Here is a 16861-nt window from a genome sequence, read left to right on the forward strand (position 1 = left end):
TGGCGGAGGTGGGGGGGTGGGGAGGGAGTATGTGGCGTGGGGGGGAGATGGGAAGGGATAGGAAGGGGAAACAAAGTAGGAAGCAACAATGCTTGATAAGAAATGTACTCATTATCTTGCCCATGTAATTGTAACTCCTCTGTATGGTATTTTCACAATAATATATATGTATGTGTGTGTGTGTATATATATATATATATATATATATATATATATATATATATATATATATATATATATATATATCTGTGTGTATGTTTCTCTGACTTTTCAGGTACCAATCATCAAGCAAGATAGACAGCTGTGGCAGGGCCTGGCTACTTGATCATCTCAGTCACTAGCTCTTGGAGATAAAAGTAACTTGGGTTACATCTTACTTGAGAAAAAGAGAATAGTTGAATAGTTGGAAGTTGCTATAGGGCACCTCAAAATGTAGAACCAAGAAACATGATTTGGTTTCCGGATCAACTTTCCAAGAGCTAAAACATGCATATACAATAAAAAAAATAGTATTAAAAAAAACAGTATTGCTGGGCATTGTTGGCTCACCATCTATAATCTTGGCTACTCAGGAGGCTGAGATCTGAGGATTGCAATTTGAAGCCAGACCAAGCAGAAAAGTCCATGAGACTCTTATTGCTAATTAAAACAGAAAATAAAAAACAAAAACACCAGAAGTGGAACTGTGGCTCAAAGTGGTAGAGTGTTAGCCTTGAACAAAAGAGTTCAGGGACAGTGCTCAAGCCTTGAGTTCAAGCCCCATGACTGACAAAACAATTACAACAAAACCAAACAACAGCAACAGATCCCCTCCCCTCCCCCAGCAATGTATAGTAGTAAACATTCAAGGTCAAACCAATGGTGCCAAGGCCATTGTTGTAGAGCAGTGGGAAAAGCAGTCAGACTGAGTTGAGTTTGGAGTGTGAATCATAGCTCTACCATTTACTATCAAGTTATCCTCAGTGGAGAAAGACTCTGTCCATACATCTGGCTCCATGTCAGCGCGTTGGGAAGAGTCAGCAGTGTCCTTGGGCCCTGTAGCTTTCTCTTCAAGGCCATTGGCTCTTGGAGGACAGGACAGGATCCTGTCCTTCTCAGATAAACCAAGTGGACTTCAGAACCCACCATTCCTTAGCTACACTGGAACCTAATGGCCCAGACAGAATCCAAGAGATCACTAGCCTGCTCTGATTCTCAATTTTTGCATCGTGGCTGGCTGCAGGCAACCACCGCCGGGGAAGCGGGGAGGAGGGCGGCCAGGGAAGCTCAGGCACCGCTCTGGTGGCTTCTTTGGCTGTGGCTGTCGGCAGCATGGCTCTTCTTCGGGAGCCTGAATGGGGCGTCCGGAAGGAGCAGGTCCCAGGCACTGTGCTCCACTCCAGGAGACCAACAATAGCTCCCTTGGGGAGCTCAGCCCCAGCGAGCCTCCAGCTGCGCCCACGCCCGGCTCCCTGTACATAGACTTTTGTGCACATTTTGGTATATATGGAAACAAGGTCCAGCGTTGTGAAATCATTTCACTCACTGCATAAGTCCTTGTCTCCCCCACTCTGTAACCCCTATATCAAACACTAAAGTTCACTTACAGTAATTTCTTCACTTACAAGTTCACTTACAAGTAATTTGTGTATTTGAACATACACATTGTTTTTTATAGACTGACCAACATACTTTCTGCTTTGTTGAACTTTTAACTCCTTCTTCAACTTAATGAGAAATATTTTGAATTCTTGCTTGCTGAGGGATGTGAGGTCGTAATTTTGAGAATTTTCATGCCTTGCCTTATGCACTAATGTCAGAATGTATTCTCCAAGGAAGTTGAAGTTCTCTTCTAATGTTAATTCTCTAGAGCATAGGATGGAGGTGGATTATTATGGATGTATGTGTTAATATTACATGCATTTTTTAAATAAAAGAAAGCAAAGTAGCCAGGTTCCTCTTGTTTTCCAACTTTCTTCACGATGCCTTTGATTTGAAGTTAATTAGCTCCGAGGGATGTTTTTAAGGGGGATGGAGGAATCCTCATCTTCTCTTGCTCATTGTTTTTTACATGAAGCATCAGTTCTAGGGAGAAATAATGTCCAATGCAAAGTTTATCTGAAGCAAAACAACTTAGAACATTGTTTTTGATTTTCCTTTCCTGGCTTTTGTTTTCTCTTTCCCACTTCTCTATACAAAAGACACTGTATCATCTCCCTTTTTGGAGGCTTTATGGTGGGTGGGGATGGCAGCACCCAGGCAACAAGCCATTCTTTCTGAGATAGAGGAGTTAGTTAATAGAAGTAATAGAAATAATTTCATCTTTTGAGTTCAATCTCTTACGTAGAGCAGGACAGGAGGCCTATATTCTGAACTCCCAAGCAGAAATGAGAGTCTCCTGTACTGCTTAATAGCAAATGACTCAGAACTTTTTCTGTTGTCTAGTCTCTGACAAAAGCATAAACTAATGAATGCAGGTGTGTTACAGTGTGCACATCTCTGTGCACAGGGACAAGGGTGTACCTCCCTCATTGAGGACTAGCACTGCTCCATTCAGTGGCAAGCGACCTCTTGCTCTCTTCAGCTTTCAGAAATACTCAAAATGATGCCTGCAGCAAAATGAAGTTTTCAAGAAACATATCTGCTGTTAATGAGTATACTCTCTCTCTCTCTCTCTCTCTCTCTACACACACACACACACACACACACACACACACACATATTTTTGGTCGGTTGTGGGACTTGAACTCTGTGCCTAGGTGCTGTCCCTCAGCTCTTCAGCTCAAGGTAAGTGCTCTACCGCTTGCACCACAGCACCACTTCTGGTTTTCTAGTGGTTTATTGGAGATAAGAGTCTTTTTGGAGATAAGGACTTTCCTGCCTGGGCTGGCTTTGAACCGCGATCCTCAGATCTCAGCCTCCTGAGTAGCTAGGATTATAGGTGTGAGCCACTAGTGCCTGGCTTGAGTATACTATTTTTTAGGAGAAAATTTAACTTAGTTATAAATATGTAATGATCTTTGATTTTTAGTGTATATCTTGGTCTGAAAAAGTAGATTATAGTTTATACAAAAGAGCCCTCTAAGAAAAGCCAAATTAAACAAGTTGTGAAGTGTGGGAAGGCTAGTCAAGTATAACTATGGTTCAGGATGTTTCTTTTGGATATAACACTTCCTGTAGTTTGCTGTGCTTACTTTGACTGATTTTGTTTTTTCTTAAAAAGACATCCTAGAAAAAAATTACCAAGAACCTTAGGTGACCATTAGAAATGGTCTTGAAGGAAGGGGCTTTTGAGCCTTCTCTGAAAATAATTGTAGAACCACAAAAACAGTTTTGCAAAACATTAACTTTATAAATTACTAGAGGAATGAACCCCTTAGGCTGAAGGTAAATTACATAAATTGAATTCCATAAGTATGATTTTGCAGTAGTACTAAAATAATGATTAAAAATAGAGCTCCTTAAAAACAAGTCTACTGCTCTTCTGAATACCTTACCATTTCCTGCCATGTCCCTTTTCTTTTTGGTCAGTTGTAGTTCTTAAACTTGGGGCCTAGGCACTGTTCCTGAGCATTTTTTTGCTCAAGGCTAGCATTCTACCACATTGAGCCATAGCACTGCTGGCAGCTAATTGGAGATGAGAGTCTCATAGACTTTACTGCCAAGTCTGGCCTTGAACCATTATCTTCAGATCTCAGCCTCTTGAATAGCTAGGATTACAGGTGTGAGCCACCAACACCATCTAGGACTACCTCTTTTTTTTTTTTTTGGTTGGTTGTGGGGCCTGAACTCTGGGTCTGGGCGCTGTCCCTCAGCTCTTCAGCTCAAGGCTAGCATTCTACCACTTGAGCCACAGGGCCACTTACAGCTTTTTCTGTTTATATGGTGCTGAAGAATCGAAACTAGGGCCTCATGCATGGCAAGCACTCTACCACTGAGCCACCTTCCCAGCCCGGGACTACCTCTTTTTAAAAACACAAAAAATTGTGATGTAGTATTAGAAATGTCATATAATTTATATATCCAAACTGCCATTGATGAATATGTAGGATGTGTAGTTGCTGACTATTTAAACAGTGCTAAAATGATATCTCTGGAGTAAGAGAGGTTACAGGACAGTCTCAGACAGACCTCTTATCTATGATTTCATTTTCTCTATTAGTAGCAAGACATTTGGTGTCATAAAACCTCACAATTCTCTGCAATAATAGTTTTAGCATCAGAACTGGCTGTTAGCCTGTGTTTTTGGACTCTTAAATGTTTTTTTACCGACTGCATCTTTGAAATGGCTTTTAAACTTTTTTGAAGTAGTGCACCTGATATGCTATTTTCCTAAATAATCTTAAAAATGAGTTCTAAAACAAATTTCAAGTATGACTTTACATATTAATTTTGATTTATCTTTCTCCACTATGCTGCTAACCATTCAGTTGGATATAACTAGCTGGTAGCCTGTTCATATGAAACTGAGCTATAAAACATGGTAGGATTACTTCAGGGCCTTATTAACAGTATTTTGCAGCCCTGTTACTGTTCTAAAGCATGCATTTTTCAAAGCCTGGAGCCATTTAGAATGTGTATATTGAGAGAGTTTTCTTCATGCACATAAGTTATTGGGAGAACACAAGACTGTTTTACTGAGATACTAGACATTGTACAACAGATAGGCCAGGTCAGACTCTTGTATGTTGAGGGCACACAGAAGGATTAAGTGAATCAGGTGCCATTAGATGCATGCTTTATTTCCATAGTTCAGCGTTGTCACTCAATTCTGTGAAAGAGGAAAAAGAACATTGAACCTAAGGGTTAGAGCATAGGAGGATTTAGGATCAGTAAGATTTTTGTGAGGCTGTGAGAAGAATTTGAGGTAGTTTGACTCAAAATGAACCCCCTCCCCAGCTATTAGTTGTAATTGAGGACATACGGTTCTCCTCTCTTTGGGTGTTCCTAATATTTGAAGAGTTTTCACCCTTAGAGTGAATTTTACATGATAAGCACATTACAGTAATAGAATTTTTAATGTATTTAGGAGCAAACAATTCAAGGCATTCCAGTATGCATTTTAAAACAATGAGCTTTTATATTGACAGTTGCTCGGGAAAGGAAAAAAAAAACTCACTCATGAAATGACATTTGAGCGGTTGATTTCTATGCAGTGGATTCCTTGAGGGAAATGTGCTTTAATAGTAAAGAGAGAATACAGATGGAATCTCATTTATAACTAGAATTCTTACAAGGATTTTTATACAAAGGCTATTATCCGTCTTTAATGATTATCTGATTAACTCACCCCAGTTGGTATAATAGTTGCAATAAAGTACAAGAAATAATGACTTGAGCTAGAAGAGACCTAAGAAATGATGATTTAGTCCTAACTGCTTATCTAAGTGGGTTCCAGATAGAGAGCCCCATTTGTTTGCTGAAGATCTCACAGCTCTGAGAACTAGAATTAGAGTCCCAGTGTTCTGTCTTTGAGTTCAAAGCTCAAGTTCACATGCTCTAGCATTTTATATTTAAACATCCAGGCTTGGAGAACTTAGATACTACCTCATAGTCCTTACCCTTTCTTTAGTCTTTGCTTCAAACTCACCTAAATTCTTTGGCCATTTCTTCAAATCAACAAGAGAACTATCAGGACAGATGAAGAAGTGGGAAAGGGGTCCCAGTGTCTTCCTTTAAAGTTCCAGGTATTACTTCTGACTTGGTAACTCTCTGTGAAAAGACCCAGCTTTGCTCTCCTTTAGCCCTGGGCCTCTCCTACCTGTTCCCTGGACCCCACCTTTTCTCTCTTTGTTCCATCAACCTTCTTTGTCAAATTGTTTATGCTCTTGGATTCTCTCCAGTAGGCCTTCAAATATGACTTGTTTTCCTTTAATAAAGATTTCCTTTGGCACAACTCTTTTTTTTGTTTTTGGGTCCAGTCGTTGGGCCTGAACTCTGGACCTGTGTGCTGTCCCTCAGCTCTTCAGCTCAAGGCTAGCGCTCTACCACTTGAGCCACAGCACCACTTCCAGCTTTTCTCTTTTTGGTTATGTGGTGCTGAGGAATCAAACTCAGGGCCTCAGGCATGCAAGGCAAGCGCTCTACCACAGAGCCATCTTCCCAGCCCACAACTCTTTCCATTAAGGATGGTTTTTTTTTTTTTTTTTGGGGTCCGGTCATGGGGCCTGAACTCTGGGCCTGGGTGCTGTCCCTCAGCTCTTCAGCTCAAGGCTAGCGTTCTACCACTTGAGCCACAGCGCCACTTCCGGCTTTTTCTTTTTGCTTATGTGGTGCTGAGGAATCGAACCCAGGACCTGTGGCATGCAAGGCACGCGCTCTACCACTGAGCCACCTTCCCAGCCCTAAGGATGTTTTTAAGGAAATAATTTGTTATTATTTTCAAATACATAGAAAACTAGAAGGATAGTAGGACATTTAGAAGGATGGAGGGAGGATAGTATGACATTATATGTAAGAAAATGCCAAAATGTTTATTATCTAAGTCCTGTTTTCTAGTGGGAGTGTGGTATGTTAATATAGAATTCTTCGGTAGTTCACACAAGAAATTTGATTTTGACACATGAATAACTTTGTTACATGCTACAGCTTTCCAAGAATGCGAAATTAGACTGTCTGGGAATGAATTTGAAGAAAGTTTTACATTGGAAAGGGGTGTGATTGAGAGCATTAGAATTCAAACTTGTGTGATTGTATTGTAAATTTTATACTTATGTGATATGGAAACATATATTTTTCTGCATAGTCAAATATAAATGTCCTTTCAAAAAAGGACAAATAAAAACACATGATTCTTATATTGGTTATTTCATCTTCAACAATATTTAATAGAATATTTTCTTTGGTGATTAAAGGAACATATTTCTCTTTATAATATTAATAAAATACAAATGTGAGCAGTCAGTAGTGTCCTCAGAAACAGTATGGGCAGTTTAGTTTTTGTAGTGTAGGATCTGTGCTGAAATATCCAGTTGTCATACATATTATTTTTTTGGGGGGGGGGTCTGGTCGTGGGGCCTGAACTCTGGGCCTGGGCACTGTCCCTCAGCTCTTCAGCTCAAGGCTAGCGCTCTGCTACTTGAGCCATAGCGCCACTTCTGGCTATTTTTTTCGTTTTTTGTTTATGTGGTGCTGAGGAATCGAACCCAGGGCCTCAGGTATGCAAGGCAAGCGCTCTACCACTGAGCCACCTCCCTAGCCCCCATACATATTATTTTGACAAACCATCTTTTCCCTACCCTCTCACCCCCATCAAAAAATTCAGTAATAGTAACCATACCTTAAAATCATGTACCATCACTGTTGTAAATGGAGTCCTTTGGGTAATTTTTAGTGTCTGTGGTTTGTTTAAAACAAGAAAAAGATCACTTCTTAAGGTCTAAATGGTCTGCAGAACTTTCTCTCAGGCATGAAATTTAAAGCACTGGGTTGGATCTTTGCCGAGAGTGGCAAGCTTCATTGTAAACTGTCAGCATCATATACCCTAGCTTGAGAGCGGTGGGTAAGACAAGTGTCTGCTACTCCATGATCCTGGCCTAGGCATACATTCTGTTGACTGCCCCTTCTGCCTGTCCCAGCTTGTTGCTTGATTTCTTCCCGTTCTTCACTTGGTTCTTGTGATCTGAGTTTTAATAAAATGCTTGCAATGGCTGCAGAAAGAGAAAAAAGTAAAGGTTGATAAGAGGAAAATGCAGTCAATGTAGTGCTGGTGCTAGAGGAACTATGGTGCTGGAGGAACTATCCATCTCTTCTGGTTGTAGGATTACTTAAGTTTATATTGTTCCGGGAATGGGGCAGTATTTGAATACTCTAATGCAGAAGCAAGAGAGAGGGAATAGAAAGAAATGCCTGGCTTTCTGGCATCTGGGTGTGTTCAGTACAATTTTCACTGCTTGGTGCTTGGATCTTGCATAGTTTTTCCTTTCTCAAGCTTAGCTCGTCTGACTTGTCTTATTTTTCCTTTCTTTGCCAGGCTTGCTTTCTTGCTTGCTTGCCAGGCTGGCTTGCTTGCTTGCTTGCTTGTTTGCTTGCTTTCTTGCTTGCTTGCTTGCTTCCTTCCTTCCTTCCTTCCTTTCCTAATCCTGGGGCTTGAACTCCAGGTCTGGTCATTGTCCCTGAGCTCCTTTTTGCTCAAAGCTAGCTCTATCACTTGAGCCCCAGCACTATTTCCAACTTTTTCTGTGATTAACTGGTTTTTCCTGCCCAAGTTGGCTTTGAACCACGATCCTCAGATCTCAGCCTCCTGAATAGCTAGGATTACAGGTGTGAGCCACAGCACCTGGCCCAGGTTTTCTTTATGCTATGTTCTCTGTATAAATTATACATTGTGAATCCTCAGGTATCTGTCTCTAAAGTGCAATTGGATAAGCATTTTGGTCTAAAAAAAAGTGATATGAATTGTTTCTTTCTAGAAAAGATAGAAATTCCTTAAGAAAATAGGGCCAGGAGTTGTATTATAGTCAGGAGAATGAAGAGTCTAACTTCCTAAGAAGGAGTACTGGATTGGGAACCTACAGACTTAACATTCTGTTTACATCAAAAGTATTCATGACATTGGCTAAGGTATCAATCCTATTTCAACTGCATTCTCTCTTCTCAAGATCATTTATAAATTCTTTCTGAGACCTAACTTAAAGGGTTTTAGGAAGCATCTTTAAAAAGGGTTTGATTTGGAGCCAATTGGGTGTACATGTTCCTCTCCTTCCTTTGAAGAGAATCTTAGAATCCTGGGGCTACAAAGAATCTCAAGAAGTTCTTTCAGTTTTCAATCTCTGGGATAAACCCGAATACTTTGATTTTCCTTATTATTATCATTACATTGTCACAATAAAAGGGGCTAGCATGTTCTCAGAAATAGTCTTTTAATAATAAAATGCATACATACATATCTATCTATCTACACAAGTCATTTTCCTCTAGTATGTGATTTCTGTAGCCTCTCTCACAGACATTTCTTTCTATGTGCCTTAGTCCTCTCCTATTTTCTTTAAATTTAGTTTTTCAAAATTATTAATTCTTACAAGTTTTCTGTTCTTATGTCCTAGAAATCCTTTTGGAAGATCCTTTCATCTTGAATAGTTCCTACCCTGATGCAAGAGAGTGCTTGTTTTGAATACTCCTCAACTATTTCCATGTTTAACTCTACTCCCCACAAAGAGCTTCAACTGTAAGTTGGCCCAGACTCAGCACGTCAGGTTCCCTTCCACACATTTTGTGGTGGTGAAAGGGAGCCGTTCCCAGGGCTCCTGTGGTGTCCTCCTGTCACCCACTTGAACATAGATGCCCCTGTTTTGGCGCAAGTCTGCAAATTTTTATCACAGATTTTGTTTTTCAGCTCTGATCATTGTGAGTACTTTTTTCTGAACTTCCTCCAGTCTGTGTACTAAAGGAAGTCATATTCTGAACTCTCCCAGTGTTTTCCTGGCTGATGAACCTGGGAGATAGTGCCTCTATCTTTCTGCTTCTGTCAGAGTACCACATACCTGGGCTGTATTTGGTGTTTGCTCATGACTCCTCTTTTTCTCCTGCCAGACTGTGGTAGTAAGGGGTTCCTTTATGTTTTATCCACAGAATTCACCTTTCATTTGTAGATATTTTACTTTGTACTTACACCTAAAAAGCACCAGCTTATTTTGGTAGCTCATTATTTTATTTTTTTCCTTGTCAGTCATGGGGCCTGAACTCTGGGCCTGGGTGCTGCCCCTCAGCTCTTCAGCTCAAGGCTAGCGCTCTACCACTTGAGCCACAGCACCACTTCTGGCTTTTTCTGCTTATATGGTGCTGAGGAATGGAACCCAACGCCTCATGCATGTAAGGCAAGCACCCTACCACTGAGCCACCTTCCCAGCCCTTGGTAGATCATTTCTTTTTTTTTTTTGTCAGTCATGGGCCTGAACTCTGGGCCTGGGCGCTATCCCTCAGCTCTTCAGCTCAAGGCTAGTGCTTGACCACTTGAGCTACAGCACCACTTCCTGCTTTTTCTGCTTATGTGGTGCTGAGGAATTGAACCAAGGGCTTTATGCATGCAAGACAAGCACTCTACCACTGAGCCACCTTCCCAGCCCCGCTTGGCAGATCATTTCTAACTGACTTATTAAGATTCTATTATTCTTCAGAAAAGCTAGAAACTTTCACCTAGTTTAGAACCACAAGTTGAGATGCTTTCAATTCATTACACAGTCATTGATTCAAATTAAAAAAACAAACAAACAACTAAAGCCTCAACCACATTGGGCCCAGGAGTCTGACTGCAGTTTTATAATTCTTCTAAATAGTCTTAAGCCATTTTATTTCTGTCAACTCATGGCTCTTTATTACTGTCTTTTTTTTAACTCTACAAACACAGTTGATATCATGTTTAATTATGGAAACCGGACTCAAGTGATGCAGTATAATAATGGGGAACTGTGCTTGGTTTTATGGAAAGAAGAAAATCAACAATTGTTTAATATGTGAATAGAGCTTCATAGTTTAGTAGCAAGATAAGAGAAAATAAAAAGACTTGAGGATAAACATCTCCTTTATAATACCTATCTTTGATTTAAACTTAACAGCATCTTACTTAGCATATGAACATAACAAGATATACTTTGTGTTGTCATTACAGGTTCTAAAGGTAACCATGAAAACAGAAGAAGCTACATTTCTGATGTGATGCTTGAAAGTTAATGATTGCCTATCACGTTTGTGCGAACATTAAATATGACTTAGAAGCATTGAAGGTTTATGATGTCATCAGTTTCGACAGAAAGCAAACTCCAGCCTGCAGTGAGCCTGCAAGGAGTTGACCCAGAAACATGCATGATTGTGTTTACAAACCACTGGGCACAGGTAATGTGTGAGCTCCGCCTTCTCCACTGGCCTCAGAGCCCCACCAGCCTCTGTCACACAGAGCCAGGGTTTTCTACCTGTGTGACAGATAACTCAGTTTTCAGAAACACAAGGAGGGAAACCCTCTTAGATGGAAAAAAAAGCAACATTCTGTTCTTGCTTTCCTATCATAGATACCCAGTTAAAAAAGATCATTCCCCTCCCTGCCAAGCAAAAAAAAAAAAAACCAGTTAGGGCCGAGTGCTGGTGGCTGTAATCCTAGCTACTCAGGAGGCTGAGATCTGAGGATCGCGGTTCAAAGCCAGCCCGGGCAGGAGAGACCGTGAGACTCCTATCTCCAATAAACCACCAGAAAACCGGAAGTGGTGCTGTAGCTCAAGTGGTAGAGCGCTCGCTTTGAGCTGAAGACCTGAGGGACAGTTCCCAGACCCAGAGTTCAAACCCCACGACCAACAAAAAAAAAAAAAAAAGCAGTTAGGAAACATGCTTGTTCCCCAGCTAATTTTAGAATAACAGCAATCATTCCTTGAAATGACTTTTACATCACCTTACAAAACTCTTCACCATAGTTATAAGCTCTCCCTTTGGTCCTTTTTCCCTCCTGATCCCATCCAGTCCTTAAACTCTACTAAATACACATTTGTTAGGGATTTACCAAGTATTGTGCTTTCTATCACTCGATTTCGACAGACCTACAGAGTAGTATTAACTTCCTCATTTTACAGACGAGGGAATGGAAAATTACAGAGGTTAAATAACTTGCTTGAGGTTCTATAACTAGTGAATTACCAAGTGAGCCCTTAGATTTCACTCCCTTGACTCTAAAGCCCTTGTATTTGACCTCAGCACTCTACCATTTTCAGGCTGGTGGCTGCTGTGTAATTTAAGGAGAAATGTCAGGCTATGTCTAAATATCTGTCTTCTTTACAAAGCTGATTTTTTTAAAAAAATTATTTATTTTGGCTTCTCTGAATTCTTCTCTGATCTACTGGTGTAGATAATTAAGGGTTGAGTGTTTAGAAAATTGACTAGCCTTCCCCTTTCCTCAGGGAGTTTATCAGTAGTAAAATAAACCAAATGGGCATTCTTTACTATTTGTTCAACATTACACTCCCATGTGAGCTGGTAAGTGGCTATTTCTGTGACAGTCTTTTAGTGACTACCTAGCTCCTTCCTGTGTCCAGAAACAACACATGAGTTAAAGCATCAAACCTGCAAATCACAGTAATTTTAGGAGACATCGTTTAAATAAAAAAGGAACAAAATTAATTTGGCTTCTGGGTTGTTCACACTTTGTAGCTTCTTGTCACCATCTAGGATAAAGCTTCCATGATTTTTTGTGCATTCCCCATTCTCTGACTTTTTGTTTCAAATTTTAATGGATTGTCTGTGGACATGGTGGTAACATCTGCAGTAGTAAAGGGAAGAAAGTATTTCAGCACCTTTTCCAGAGCAGTTACCTCTACTTTGTATTTTTTTTTACAGTATTCTAAAATTGATTCCAGAGTTGAGGGGTGAGCCCTACAGGAAACTGCTGGTAGTGCACTGGGTATGGGAAGATACAGGAAGGCCTGTATCTCTCTTTTTCTTCAAAAATTTTCGTATTTTGTGTTTACAATGTACGTAGTATCATTATGTATTAGTGCATTGTGTTTATTCATTAATTAAGCTATTGATGCTTTTTTTTGGCCAGTCCTGGAATCTACAACCAAGACCTTTCTAGGTTGTCCCTTTTTTTGGACCTTCCAGCGGCATCTGGCCACCCACAGGCCCTGTTGGCACACAGAGTTCTTTATGCCCTTTTTTCACTCCTACATCTCATTTAGTCATGAGAAATACAAAGCTGCTTAGAGTTTCTGGCCACCTACTCCCTGGTTTCATGCCTCTTTGCCCTAGCACTTGCTCTTGCTTCTGCCTGAGTATTCTGCTGCTTGGCTAAATGCTTTTCTTTCTCCAGAACTGTTTTGAACTTCATTTGCTCTGGAAGCCTTTTCCTGCTGTCTTTTATGCTTCCACTCTGTGTTGCAACTTGACCCTGAGTTTTCTTTCACTGTTAAACCAGTCACCTTTTATTGCAATTATGGGTACATTATCTTCTTTCCAACTTCACTGTGAGTGCCTCCAGATTAGCACCATTAGTAATTTATCTACATTTTCAGTGTTAAGAACTGAGTATGACATATTATAGATGTTTAATGAACTGTTGAATTGAAAGGCAGAAAATAAGAAATGCAACTGCAGAAGATCTGAGAGACGGGCTGGGAAGGTGGCTCAGTGGTAGAAGATCTGAGAGATATAGGAAACAGCTTCAGCCTTATATACTATTTTGAAGACCTTGCACAGTTTGCTTCTAGGAAGTTCTTTGGATTTGGTTTGAATTCATTGATCAGAAATAGTATATATATGTATATGTGTGTTTAATTTTTATAGTCACTTTCATGAACACTTTATAATCTAGTATATTATTTTTATCTCTTATATTTGTGACTTTGCATTTTCAAAATGGAAGAGGGTAAAATTAGAAAGGAGCGTTGGCTTACCAAGCAATTAATAGATTGCTGTATGCACTAACCACTTGTTATTTTGTGATTTCATAGATCTTTCTGTATACTTCTTTCAAGCGCTGAATACTAATAGTGTCTGTCCTTAGATCTACAAGAACATAGGAATTAGGTTAAAAAAATCAGAGGACTGGGCTTGGTGGTATATGCCTGTAATCTTAGCACTGAGACCTAAAGTCCTTGAGTTTGAGCTCAGCCTGGACTATATTGTCAGACTCTGTCTCAAGAAAAAAAAGAATACAATAGTGGTGATAGATGAGGAAAAAGTGGTGGATTTAGTCATCTTTTTCATTTTAGAGAGAATGAGGATGGGAAAATAAATGGAACCATCTAGATTGCTTAGGTCAAATGTCTTCTCACAATAATGCAAAGTATAGTATGTTATATTTACAGCATCTTGTATAGATTTCCACATAGCCTGAATCTGTTGAAGAACACATGGTATCTAGATGTAGAGTTGTCACATGTATTTGAATCCTATTCACTTGCCATGTTCATCTTTGTTCTTTTGATACTTGTGGTAGACTAAATGACAGGGGAAAAAGCCTTGGAGAGATGAAAGTTGAGACATTGTTAGAGAACTTTGATTACTCTTCTATCTTGGAAGCTTGTATTTTTTAACATTTAAAAATTTGTATCTGTCACACCAACTCTACAGGTAACACCAAATTTGCTGGTTAAAAATAAAACAAAAATGCTTGGTAAGAAATGTATGCATTATCCTGCCCATGTAATTGTAACCCCTCTGTACAGTATGTTCTCAAATAAAATAAAATTAAATTAAAAAAAGAAAAATAAATAAAACAAAAGCTCTTCCTCTTAAGAAGGGCCTAAGGCATTGATGAGGGCTTCTGTTACTCCACAAAGTAGTTGGGTCTATAGAAATGTCAGCAGTTCTACCACTGCAGACTCCTTGATAAGGTTGTTTTTTTTGTTTTTTGCTGTGGTTAAAGGGAGTGTTCCTTGGAATGTTATTACTTAGGACACTCTTCTGTCTGTCTATAGCTCCTGCTCTTTCCTGTTTCATCTCAGAGTTAGACAAGTTTCTGATGCTCAGGACTAAAGCTGACTTTAAACCACTGGGACAAGTTCACAACCTGTGTTGTCTTCTTGGTAGGAAAAATAAATGACTTGGTGAGGTCCATTCCCCCTATGGAGACAGGTATGCAAGGAATGTTCCAAACTGAATTGAGCCCAGAAACATGGACTGGATGGAAACATACTTTTCTTGTAGTTATTTGGTACATTAAGTGGAATTTGGCCTAGGACAGCTAAATCCTAGGTACATTAAGTGATATGTGCCATAGGACAGCTAAATCCTGGGTACATAAGTAGAATTTGGCCAAGCACAGCTAAAATCACTCTTCTGTTTGATGGAAATGTTCCTTAGTAACTTGTTTTCCATAATTCTACTTTAACTTATCATTCCAAAGGATTTGGAGGTATGGGTTGTAGTCAGGTGACTTTCCTGAAATAACTAGGCTCTCACAAAGTAGTATAACTGATACCAGGTTGTATGTAAGACATAGAACAATAGTGAGATGGTATCAAAGTAAATCTAACAGAGAAACATAAGTGTTTATTATGACGGAAAGTCCTTTGCTAGCTACTCTGTGATTAATGTGAACCTTCTATTATTTCCTATTTAAGATTTGTTACTGTTTAAACTTCAGGCTCATTATCTCTGACAAGGGTCATTATTAGGAATAAAGATAAGGGGCATTATGAAAGAATGCTTAAGAAAGAAATATATTATCTGTTAATTATATTTATCCACATTAATCGTTATAATTGTATGGAAAATGGCTGTGAAACTAGTTTAAATTTAGCTATTTTGATCTGATGGTAATTTTTACACCATTGTTCACATTGTTGATTTATGTATGCTTCTTTGTAGGATTGTGCTAATTTACATTTGGCTCTAAACGTGACCCATGATATGCACATGCATGTGCATGCATGCACACACATGCCTATATTTATTAAGTGTATCGATGATCAAATACCCAGTCATGATCAGCATTAATGTTGTTACTATTTCAATTAGTTTTCTTAATTATCATGTGTGTTATTATGTATTGATGGGTTTTAATATTTTCAGCTTAACAAAGTGAACTTGTTTTGTAAAAAAATGTTTATAGTGCATATTTTGCTTGTTTTCACTTACTCATCTACTAAATCCCTGCAGCCTTATTCTTTCTCCTGAAATGAATCCCTGACAATGATATTTATAGTGGAGAATCCAGGGTTGGAAAATCCGAGACAAGAATGAGAAATTAAGATTGGAGGAGCACAGGAAGGGCCAGGCCTGTAGGAGGCTCTGTGTACAGCATGGAATCTCAGCACCCATTGGATTATTAGTCAGAGATGGCAAATGGTGACCTGAGGCAGCAAGCAGAAATCAGGGAAACAGGGCTACCAGGGTTTGATGGGAGTTTGAGGGCAGTGAAGGAAAAGATAAGTTACATAAGGAGTCAATTTCCAGGAACTGCAAGAACTGTGACACCATTCAGGTGGAAGAATTTGGACATCCATGTAGAAGCACTTGAGCATTTTGGTGCAGGCTGGGTTCCAGCCAGGAAGTGTCTGAGCTATTCCCTGCCAAGTTAGGACCAGTGCCAGGATGAGGCCTTTAGAGCCCACTTGAAAATCAGGTCATGGGTGTGTGTGCCTAGAAGGAAAGGGGAGCTGGCCTGGGAGGGCTCTGATACCTGAGGAACAGGTTCAGGATATGTGGTAACTGTGGGTTCAATCAGCACCTTGTGGAGCACTGTGTGCTCCGTGACTCAAGCCCTTTGTTGTAACATACCCATCTTCTAGGCAGTAAAACCAGTGGCCAGGACTTGGGATCAACAACCCTTCCCTATGTGAGAGCTGTTAGAACTCTGTTCTCACTTTCTCTGCTATTTACTCAGAAATAGCACAGAGGAGGGACTACAAGGAGGAGTAAGATACTTCAGTTTAGAAGTGCTAAGCAGTTTGACGTCTGAGTAGAATTCTAAGTTCTCTTTGAAATTTCTCATAGCAGGGCTGGAAGAGTGCTAAGTAGTAAGGAAGGCTAGTTTATGAGAAAAGTGTGATTTATGGACACGTAAATGTTTTTTCTGTATATTACACATTAGGTATACAATAAATATTGCATATAATACCAACATGTGTATTTATAAACTGATATTGCCTGGGAATTTCTGAGAATTAAGAGATTTTCAGTAATTCTTTTTAACTCAGTTTTTTGGGGTCCTTTTTTAGATACTACAAAACCATTTTGCTTGCTTTTATTTTAATTATGTTAGAAAATTAGAGCAACTAACAAGAAAAAAACTAATTAACCTTAAAAATACCATATTTTTCCACATTCAGTTTTTCCCTTGGTTTTTCGTGGTGGTACTGGGGTTTGAACTCGGTCTTCAGCTAGGCAGGTGCTTACCACTTCAGCCATCCTCTCAGACCTTCAGTATTATTTCTAATCATGCATCTGTTTCTGATATGTT

General features: G+C 39.6%; 1 long non-coding RNA gene across 1 annotated transcript in view; it reads left to right on the plus strand.

Annotated features, from left to right (window-relative positions):
- LOC122120771 overlaps positions 1 to 14112 on the plus strand; it is a 42629-nt gene extending 28517 nt beyond the window's left edge. The window contains exons 3-5 of the long non-coding RNA XR_006149791.1: positions 9024 to 9145; positions 10586 to 10809; positions 12295 to 14112. This is a non-coding gene — a long non-coding RNA (uncharacterized LOC122120771). The remainder of the gene's footprint in view (positions 1 to 9023; positions 9146 to 10585; positions 10810 to 12294) is intronic.
- The last annotated feature ends 2749 nt before the right edge of the window (positions 14113 to 16861 follow it).

This window comes from Dipodomys spectabilis, unplaced genomic scaffold (genome assembly GCF_019054845.1).
Source record: "Dipodomys spectabilis isolate Male_0828 unplaced genomic scaffold, ASM1905484v1 ptg000178l, whole genome shotgun sequence".
Taxonomy (NCBI): Eukaryota; Metazoa; Chordata; class Mammalia; order Rodentia; family Heteromyidae; genus Dipodomys; species Dipodomys spectabilis.